At 51.6% G+C, this 9,627-nt stretch overlaps 1 protein-coding gene across 3 annotated transcripts in view; it reads left to right on the top strand.

Moving 5' to 3' along the window:
* Positions 1-9,627, top strand: part of LOC125716512 (semaphorin-6B-like) — a 56,266-nt gene that overhangs the window by 11,606 nt on the left and 35,033 nt on the right. The window contains exon 1 of one of the 3 annotated variants that reach the window (XM_048988901.1): positions 2,830-2,922. The exons of the other annotated variants lie outside the window; for them this stretch is intronic. The gene's annotated coding sequence lies outside the window, so the exon portion shown is untranslated. Of the gene's footprint in view, positions 1-2,829; positions 2,923-9,627 lie in introns of those variants that run through there. 3 annotated transcript variants of the gene reach the window in all.

A 9,627-nucleotide genomic window follows, 5' to 3' on the forward strand; every position in this document is an offset into this window, starting at 1 on the left:
CGGCTTAATCCATTAACTTGAACCAGAGATGGCAATCCCGATTTTCAGGCTTGCGATCCCCAGAATGCTAAACACGCTAACGAGAAGCATGTTGAAATTCCTCCGCGTGTTGTCACCTAACGAACACAAGTTATTTCCATTTTCCACTTGGAAATATTAGCCCTAAATATTAGTCTCCTGTCTAGTATGAGAATCATGTGAGATACATTTAGGAAAACCCCTAAATAATCTATAGTGGTTAACTTGGAACAGATGTTCAAATTAGATGCCAATCCTTTTGTGAAAATGTGATTTTACGACAGGTGTCCTGACCTCAGAATTGGAAAAAAAAAAACCCATTGTCAGGGAAGAAACCATCAGGGTCTGGGGAGTCATGTAAGGGGCACATGTTGCCGAAATCCAGGGCGGAGGTTAGTTAGATCCAGATGAGTACAAAATCTTCACGCTGGGCTTGCCTGTCTGCCAAACAGACCCAAGGAAGCCATTCTTCAGTATTAGAGCGGCCGGAATTGGAAAGGCAGAGCACACGGTAATATGGAGGTGAAGGTGACACAGCGGATGCCTCTCCTGTGTTTAATTCATCCCGTGCGTGTGTGAGGGCACGTCTGCCGGGTGCTGCTTCAGCATCATGAACAGTCACGGTCTCGGGCAGGAAGGGAGGTGGCTTAGATTTAACCTCCACGGTGATGAGGAGCGGGCATGCGGGCGTAAGCGGACCAAGCAGCTGTCTAGGGCCCGGTCGCCAGCAGGGGGCCCAGACCAGCAGAAGGGGGCTCCGGCAAAATCTATTGAGGGGGAACCTCCCCGCCACCCTCCCCTGATTGGCGAAATCTACAAGGGGAACCTTCCCTTCCAATTCATAAAACCAATCAAGGAAGACACCCACCCACCGCCCAAAATTTATTTCTGGCTACGTGCCTGCCTAGGGCCCCTGAAATAGTAAATCTAGCCCTGAAGGCTACCAAGCCATGTTCCTTCTCTGTCACGCACCTGTATCCTGTTACTTCCTGTCTAAGCTCAGCACCTTGTCATGGCTTCCTGCACTGCGTCCTGCTCCACCTTCTCTCTCTCTTTCTCTCTCTCTCTCTCTCTTTCTCTGTCTCTTTCTCTTTGTCTATTTCTCTCTCTTCTCAAAGACTCTTAGTCTCCTAAGAGTCTCCTGCCTCTCTGCTTCTCTGCCGTTCCTTTTCGTACTTCTCTCCTCTCCCTCCCTCCTTGTCTCTCCCTCCATTCTGTTTTTCCCTGGGAAGCTGTGAAACGGCCCCCCCCCGAGAGTGGTGCCCGCGTGTCCCGCCGCCGAAGCTAAATAATGCAAGAGGACACCTCAGCGGGGGAGATTAGAGGGAAGCGCAGGCCGCGGGCTGTTTGGCACGTGGACCGGGACACTTTTCATCAATGTTAAGCCTGCCGCTTGCAGTTGGCAGGGGGGGGGGGGGGGGGGGGTTCTGCCATGAAAGGAATGACTGCATCAATGGGCCAATAGCCAGTGCATCACCTAGCAATGTACATTCTTATCGTTCTCCATTGGAGCACTGACAGTGTTGATTATGAGCCATGTGGGTAATTCTGCTTTTTAGTTAAAGTTTTACCAGTTCACGTTGAATTAACTGTGCGTAATTATTATTATTTTTTTGTTCATCACTGCATTCTTAAAGATGCTCCTTGGTCCAGGAGGTGATCACAAATGTTATACTTAGCGGGATAATCATTAATATGTAATACTGCATTAAAATATAAATACACACTTCTGTGAAAGTGCAGGCAATTTATGTTAGGAATCTGTTACTTAAATCCTGTATTTTCAACATGGTGTAATTATGTATTAGACGATTGTAAGTGCTCACGTTGTTTAAGTGCTGTGCTGTTGTTTCGCTTACTGGTAATTAATGTAGTGATTTAATTTCTGATGTCCTTCCCATCACCCCTGCCTCTGGGGCCCCCTTATAAGCTGATGGATGGACCTGACTAGCGGGGAAACGCAGACAGCCAGGGGGTAGTTCTGACGCCACGTGTGGTTTCGCTGTAGATGCGGAGAGAGAGTGTATTTGGCTGGGAGGCCCAGGCGTTGTCCTGCATGATCACGGAGCGGGTGACGGAGTCCCAGCAAGGGATGGAGGGGGAGGGGATTTAAAGCTCGAAGGTGGTCGTATCAGGAAGGACGTTTAACTGCGTCTGGGGCAGGGGGCAGCAGGGGGTGAGCGCTGATGCTGAGGAAAATGTGCTGCGCTGACCGTTTACCCCACGGATGTTTAACTGCAAGTGCTCATGTTGCTGCGTCTATTATAAGAGGAAATTGTGATCATCCATTATCACCTGACTGTGGGATGGGGCCAGCGGCTTTGGGGGGGCGAATCGGACTGGACTGTGGCCCTCACAGTCACTCTGTCTCAGTCACAAAGACACACAGACACGCTGGCATGCTGTACATATGAGGTGATTAAGCGACTGTAGGGAGACGCTTCTGTTTCAGTCAGGGTGTTACAGCGGAGCCTGTTTCTCTCATTATCAGCGTCAAATCCGGAGCCAGTCGGCTTCTCGCTGCCCCCCCCCACACGTTTCATTCTGTTCTTACATTTCTTCCCCCCTCCCCTTTTTCTTTTGTTCACTCATTCCATCTTTCTCTCCTCATCTTCTTTTTTCCACTCACGGGCACTCGCATTCAATCCCACATCCCTCTTCCCCGTTCCTCCACTCCACCCCCACCCCAAGCTGACTGACAGAACTCGAACCCACCCCCCCGATCCCCCCCCCCCCCCCCCCCCCGGCACCTGCGGCACAGCTAGCTTACGACCGCCGCTAACGGTTTCCATGGCAACAGAGGGAGGCAGCAGATCTGCGGCGAGTGCGCCTTGGCCGTCGCCGAGACGCAGCTATCGCTCCGGTCTCCTGGTTCTGTCGGGCTCCAGGAACAATGAAGCGGAGGTATTGCGTTACACCATTCCGTACGACACAAATGTTACACAAATGCATATAAGTAGGACACTCTGTTATCTCTTAGCGTGTTTTCTGTGTTATATTCTTTTATTTCCTATTTAAAAGGCTCCTTTATCCGAAATGACCTCATAATGGGTCACTGAGAGCTTTATCCAGTTTCTCCATGGCTTGCTATTGCTGCTGGAGTCCTCTACAGACACAATTCAAGGATACAACAGTAGTTCCCCTCCTGAGATCTGCGTCTGCAACTTTGCAGTCATGAGTTCAGTTGTGACACGAATGGAGGAGCTGGGCAGGATGTTTCGAGGACCTTTCAGCAGCTTTATGCTTCACGGGTATCCATGTTTTTATTATTATTTTTTTGTGCATTAATTTTAGATAGCGTAAGCTATGCGGCGCTAAATGCTGAACTGTCACCGAGCGGCGGTAATGGCCGGCTTCCAGGCTCTCAGACTGCTAAAGTGGCTCTTCGGGGAAATGATCCAATGGGAAATTGCTCTCCAGCAGGTGACACGGCAGCCACCGGCGTCCTCCAATCGGAATGCGCCGGCTGGGCAGGATTCTGGAACGTGCGTGTCGCCGAACTCATAATGTCCCTTTTAAGATTCTCGCTTTAAAAGCTTCAGTAATTATGGTGAAATAAAGCTTTGGACAGTATTGGCTGTCAGACCATAGTCAGCTATAAGAACACTTGTCATTGCTTATTTTAGAGAAAGGATAATGTCATAGCACCTCTATAAAAGGTAGAGGAATAGAGACATGTGAGGGATTGCGGTGCGCTGAGACAAGCATCTATATTTAGGTGGACCTGGCCCAGGAGTGTGTGTTCGAGTCAGGGTGGGGGGTGGGCGTAGGTCTGGCTCACTACCCGGGTACAGGTGCAACCAGGCCACCAGAGAAACACGAAACCCCAACAAAGAAGTACGGAAGGACTGAAGGACACGGTCTCACATACGGAGAGGGTTGCCTGCGCAAAAGAAGACCTCAACCCATTCATTTTCCCCTCTGCCTTTGTGCTTCCTCTTCCCAAAGACCATCTTTTGAAGTCCCGTCGCATCTCTGGGGTCACTGCGCTGCAGGCGGTCTTTGTGCAGCATAAAAGCTGCAGTGGAATAAACCGCGAGGCGTCTCTTCGGGGCCAGACTCGTCGCATGGGGAGTAACTGACCTCAGATCAGCCCGATCGCTTAGCTTCTGATGGCTGCGGCGGAATTAGCAAAAGGGCACCCTGGCCCGAAATCAGTTGTCAGAGTGAAGCATTAGCTGGGGAGGTCGATGCGGTTGCAAGCGGGCTGTGTCCGAGCCGAAGGAGGGATCGCAGAGAGTAATGCGACGGCGTCCTATCACAGGTGGCTGACGAACTGCCTGTTTGAATTTGGAGGGACAGGGACCTCATTTAGCAGCTGTTGCTGGAAGCAACTTCGAGCATGTGCTGAGCACTGATGCGGACTTTGCCTAATTGAAATTCCGGACCTTTCCGGCAGACACACAGACGACTGTCTTTTTATCCAATTTTCGGCAGAAATCTGGAGCGCTTCTCACTCTCAACTTTTACCTACGAAGAATCGCACGGCAGCACGCAATCCAAAGGTGTAATTTAACAAGATTTTTAAAGTTTTTAAGTGGCTAATTTGCAGTTCCCTAATTACTCCTTCTACCGCACGCTCCGTGTCTGACTGTTGATTAGGTCTGCATTTCTGTTGTTAGTCTCCAGCAGTGCTGGGCTTGTTTGGCTGGTGTTGGTGGTACTTGCCATAATATGACTACCAGCGCTCACTTCCTGTTGGAATTTAACACCCTTATACTTGCTAATGATTTGATACATGGTGTTGAGCTCACGTTTCATGTCGCACGTTGAGCCCTGATGGCTGATGTTAGCGACTGTATGCAGGCTGTGTAGATTTCTTTTTCACGATCATAAATTGAAAAAGCTCCTGCCCTTTCCCCCCCCCGCTCACCAGAGAACACTGGATCACAGCCCACGGAGACCTCAGGGCCGGCCTGTCATTTGCAGTTAGGTGCCAGAGCGACGCCCCGATTGAACCTGTGCCCTGAATGCAGCGAGACGCCCGGAGCAGGACGGAGCCAATGACAGGCCGGCGGGGGTGGGGTGAGGGGGGGGTAGCGGATCGAAACGAGCGGCCAGCGGCTTCAAGGAGGAGCTGGCGTTTGTGGTCGTTTTCCACTAAGTTCAGTTGCTTGGAATGATTGCTGTTATTCTTCCAGGACTCCCGGCTTGGACATGTGCTAAACATTCTCTGTGGATACTTCACATATAGTGAAAAGTAGGAGATGAGTTTGCCTGAAACACAAATACAACTAGGGTGAGCAGGAATCAGTGACCCCCCCCCCATTTTTTATCACAGACATGGTAGTTAAAATGCAGTCCACGTAGTTTGTTCTTCAATCTAAATATTTTGCCACGGACATGGAGATATCTTACAGTGGAAACGTTTGTCCGCGTATTGCCAGACTGAAGATCCCAGGCAAGCAGGAATGAAAGACCACCCCCCCCCCCCAACAATTCGAAAGTGTGAAGTGGCTCTGCTAGAGGCGAATGATCACTTTGATACTCGGTACAGGAGGTAGTGGTCGTTTGCACCCTTGTGAGGGTAGCAGACCCATTGGAAGGAACGGGTCTCATTCACTGGTATCACAGCGCTCATCCCAGTCAGTTGGCTCCCTCGTGAGGCTCCAATTTGGGAGGGATTAGTGGACAGATGCCTGCACCCTGAGCCCCCCCCCCCGCCCCCCCCCCCCACTCTCTCATTGCCACCATCTCTCTCTGCACTCGCCAGCTGCTTTCATATGGTAACGTTTGAACTTGACTGGACCGGGAAAAAAATCTTTTAAGTCAGCTGTGAAAAATTCCCCCCTTCTGGTCTTCTGTGGTACATCAATCCTGCATCAGTTCGCCTATCCAACCCCCCCACCCACCCCGCCCACAACGGGGGAGGGCGCACCGCTAATTAGCAGGAGCTCGTTAAAAATGATTGGACGGTCTGTTCTGGGGGTGCTTCCCCGAGCTGGTAGACGGACCCCGACATGGCGCCTCATCGATTTAACATAAAGGGCCTTTTCTGGGGGGGTTTGATGAGAGCTGGAGAGCGACTGCTGACTGCTGACTGCTGAAGAGCATCAGAGAAACCCCAACAAGGCGGGGCCAGGGGTGAAAGGAGGGGCAGCTTGCACCATATGTGAGCCAAGCAGACTGCAGGAACCCACAGTGACCCCCCCCTCCTCCCCCCCACCCTAGATTCCTCATTCCTGGATTTCAGACCACTACACAACAAACAAAACATACACCATCACTAAAAAAAAACGTTCAAATGGCTTATCTGTCTAATAGTCTGGGAATCCATTCGGGGTATAAACGTTAATCAAAAGGCCGGACATCTGGTTTTCATCGGCGCAGCTCGGTTGTTTGTTTTGCTTCGCTTTTTGTTTTACGGGCCAGTCTGCGATCGCAGCGGGCAGACGCGCACTGACTGACTGCCTCCGGCGTGCTCCTGGGTCATGATCTCACACGGAGCCTCAGGAGGTCTTGTTGCTGTAGCGTCCAGCAGCGAGGTATGCTGGCGACTAGGATGGGGACGGTCTCTGCTCACCTTTCCTTGCTGCCTCGTGTCCGCCATATCGCGTCCGTCTGTTCCCAGTTTGCCTCTAATACCGATCTGTCCTCTTCATTTGCACAGGCACACTATTGAAGGCTTAGTGTCGAAATGTCCGTACTACACCCACGGTGGATCGCTAATGAATAAGAGCAGCCATCTGAGTTTGGAGCTGATTATTGTTTATCGAATTATAGGATTATCCAGCATGGTTGAGGAGCCAGTGATATTAATCATCTGAGAAGGTAGAGTGTGCTGGTTTAACAGACTTTTCCCCAGACTATTTTTTCTCATTATAAACAAGCCCCCCCACCCCCCTCCCCGCCTGACAAGTGTTACTTGCGCATCACCTCATATGAGCCAAGCCCACATTGGTGTGATGATGAGATAAAAGGGAGTGGGTCTTAAAAATGATGGTCGGGAATCCGTGAACAAACCCAACCCCCCCCCCCCCCCACCCCCAGTCAGATACCGTCCAGAGGGGGAGAGCAGCCTGAGAGACAGATCAATAGATACCCTAATGAGGATATGAAATCGATGGTGTCCAGGGCATGAGGAATCCCTCACTGCCATCTGCCCTTTATGGCTCTTCTCTATCTACAGCGTTTCAACAACATTTTATGCATGTTCTCTAATTGCTGTGTTAATCAGATTTTATAGCCATTGTCTGATTTCCATGTCTTAATAAGATTTTTACGCACTTTATTTTGTGTCTTTTGACAACGTTTTATACGTGTCGTTTGCTTAAATAACTGTGCGATGAGATTTCTTTTTTTAAACGTGACTGCCGTTTGTTCTTGGGGTTGTAGTAGTTTGAAGGACTGTTGTCAGTTCGGTTCAGGTGCTCTGTTTCAGTTTTTGTTTATTTCTATTGTACTTAACTATTCAGAATGATTTAAAAATCTTAACTTGTAGCTTAGCTGTCAACGTTAACGTCGCGTCCACCAGATGCTGATATTGTTTCGGATCGCGGTGGCCAGTCAGCATCGGCACGTCGCAGATGTGAGGCACCATGGGAAGTCTGCCGCATGTGCCGCAATCCGCCCGTAACAGAGGGCTGGGAGTAGCAGAGAGCGGGTGCAGCTGTGTTTGCGTGCCGGGATCCCCACAGCTAACCGGCTCGCCCTCACAGCATCTCCCATCCTCTGCCCGCTGTTTATCCACGTCGATTCTCGGCCACTCGCTGCAGGTGCGAGAGATGAATGGCCCATGCCCCCCCCTCACCACGGCCTCAAGAAAAAACGATTCTCAGTGAGATAAGGCGACGGGCGCCTTGCGGATGGGAGTAATCTATATCATCACACGGGCCTAACGCCCCCCCCCGGTGGGAGCTTGCTTGGTGCCGGCTGTCGCTCAGCGAGGAGCTCGTCACTGTGACCCAGCCCATCTGCTTTGCACATCACTGGACCCGCTCTCGGCCCGCCTCGATGAGGTCGGCGCCGTGCCTTTGATCCCCGCCCCCGGCTCTGCGTGTGCGCGGTTCGCATGATCTCCAGGTTTCACGTGATTTTCCTCTCGGCGTTCCAGTGTCCCCCTGCAGTGAAAAAGCATGACGTTAGGGGAGCTGGTGAGTCACACTTGCTTCGATTGCGTGTGTCTGTCCTCCTCAGTTTTCTGCCCTGTGCTGCCAACTGGTGGCCAGTTGGGTTTGTTGGGTGGGTACCAGTGTTCAAATTGGGGGGGGGGCATGGATACCCTGGTAGATTTACGGGGCCCATCACTTTATAGGGGCCCTAAAACCTCTCGTCGGGGGGGAGGGGCAGCCCCACCACTCAGCAAATTATATATACCTGGGACCCATAATTCTTCAGATTTAAAGAGCCAGTCGGAGGGGAGGTTGGTGCCCAAGGTGATATTTTGGCCAGAATTTCTAGGTACGACTTTGGGGAGGGGCAGCGGTAAAGGCTGGGGAGGGGGTGGGGTGCGAGTTGGTGACCATAGAGGTTATGATTTGGAGATTCTATAAAATCACTAGTGACTGGTTAAATTTGGTCTGGTCTACATGTAGCCACACCCTGGTCATGGATGGATTGCAGGCTTGCTGAGACTTTAAGTCAGACATGTTGTTATGGAAGATGGGTGGACTCTTAGGGTCTGGAGTCAAACAGATCGGTAGCTGTACGGATTGCAGCGACATTAGAGGTGCCATTAGGGGAATAGGACACTCCATCTGGTATTTGAGCTGGATGTCAGTGATTGGATGGAATGAGACGGCATCCATCACATTACATTCAGTCTGTCTCTTTCATCTGGCCCCGCTGCCCCCCTATCAGTACATGTAGATGATTGGTGCAGCACTGCACATTTACATCTCTGCTAAGACTGACTGAGACCAAGGCCCTTCATCTCCGTGGCAACCGCGCTTGTGTACGCCCGACCTGATTCCGCGCAGCGCTCCTGTTTCTGCACCCGGATCGGCACGCCAGCCGGAAAGCTGGGAAGATGTGTGGGGGGTTAAAGCCTGGGTGCCACCTGGAGGGGGTCCGTGACTGAGGAGGGGTCGGATCGATATCGGGGGATAAGCCGGATACGGTTTGCAACTTCCCCCCCCCCCTTCCGCAGCAGAGAACAGAAAGATCAGCACTGGGGAGAGAGGGATGGGGGTTTGCAGTGAGGAAGGGAGAGAGAGAGAGAGAGAGAGAGAGAGAGAGGGAGCAGTGAGTCTCTGAGCAGCCAACGCCTCCTTCCTGATTAGCATGCTCCTCAACCATGCTGCAGCAAAGGCCTGTCAGAGACCATAGCCGAGGCTGTAATGTGTGGATCTGTACGTGTGTGTGTGTGTGTGTGTGTGAGAGAGAGAGAGAGACTGGATGGTGTAATTGTGTGTAATCGTGCGAATGCACAGTGAAAAAGGGATGACATTACTCTGGCCTGAGAATGCGTGGAAGCAGGCACTGGGTGGGGCGGGGGGCACTTATCGCTCTCTGTATGGGGAAACACGTTCACAGCCGGCCATCTCAGCCTTACATCAGTCAGCAACCCCCCCAACAGACACTGGCAGGCAGACGTGAATCTGTGCAGAACGGGCGGCTCGACCACCCGCTGTCAGCAGCGGGCGCCTGTCTCTGCGGGGGGGGGGGGGG

Source organism: Brienomyrus brachyistius, chromosome 21 (genome assembly GCF_023856365.1).
Source record: "Brienomyrus brachyistius isolate T26 chromosome 21, BBRACH_0.4, whole genome shotgun sequence".
NCBI classification, from domain to species: domain Eukaryota; kingdom Metazoa; phylum Chordata; class Actinopteri; order Osteoglossiformes; family Mormyridae; genus Brienomyrus; species Brienomyrus brachyistius.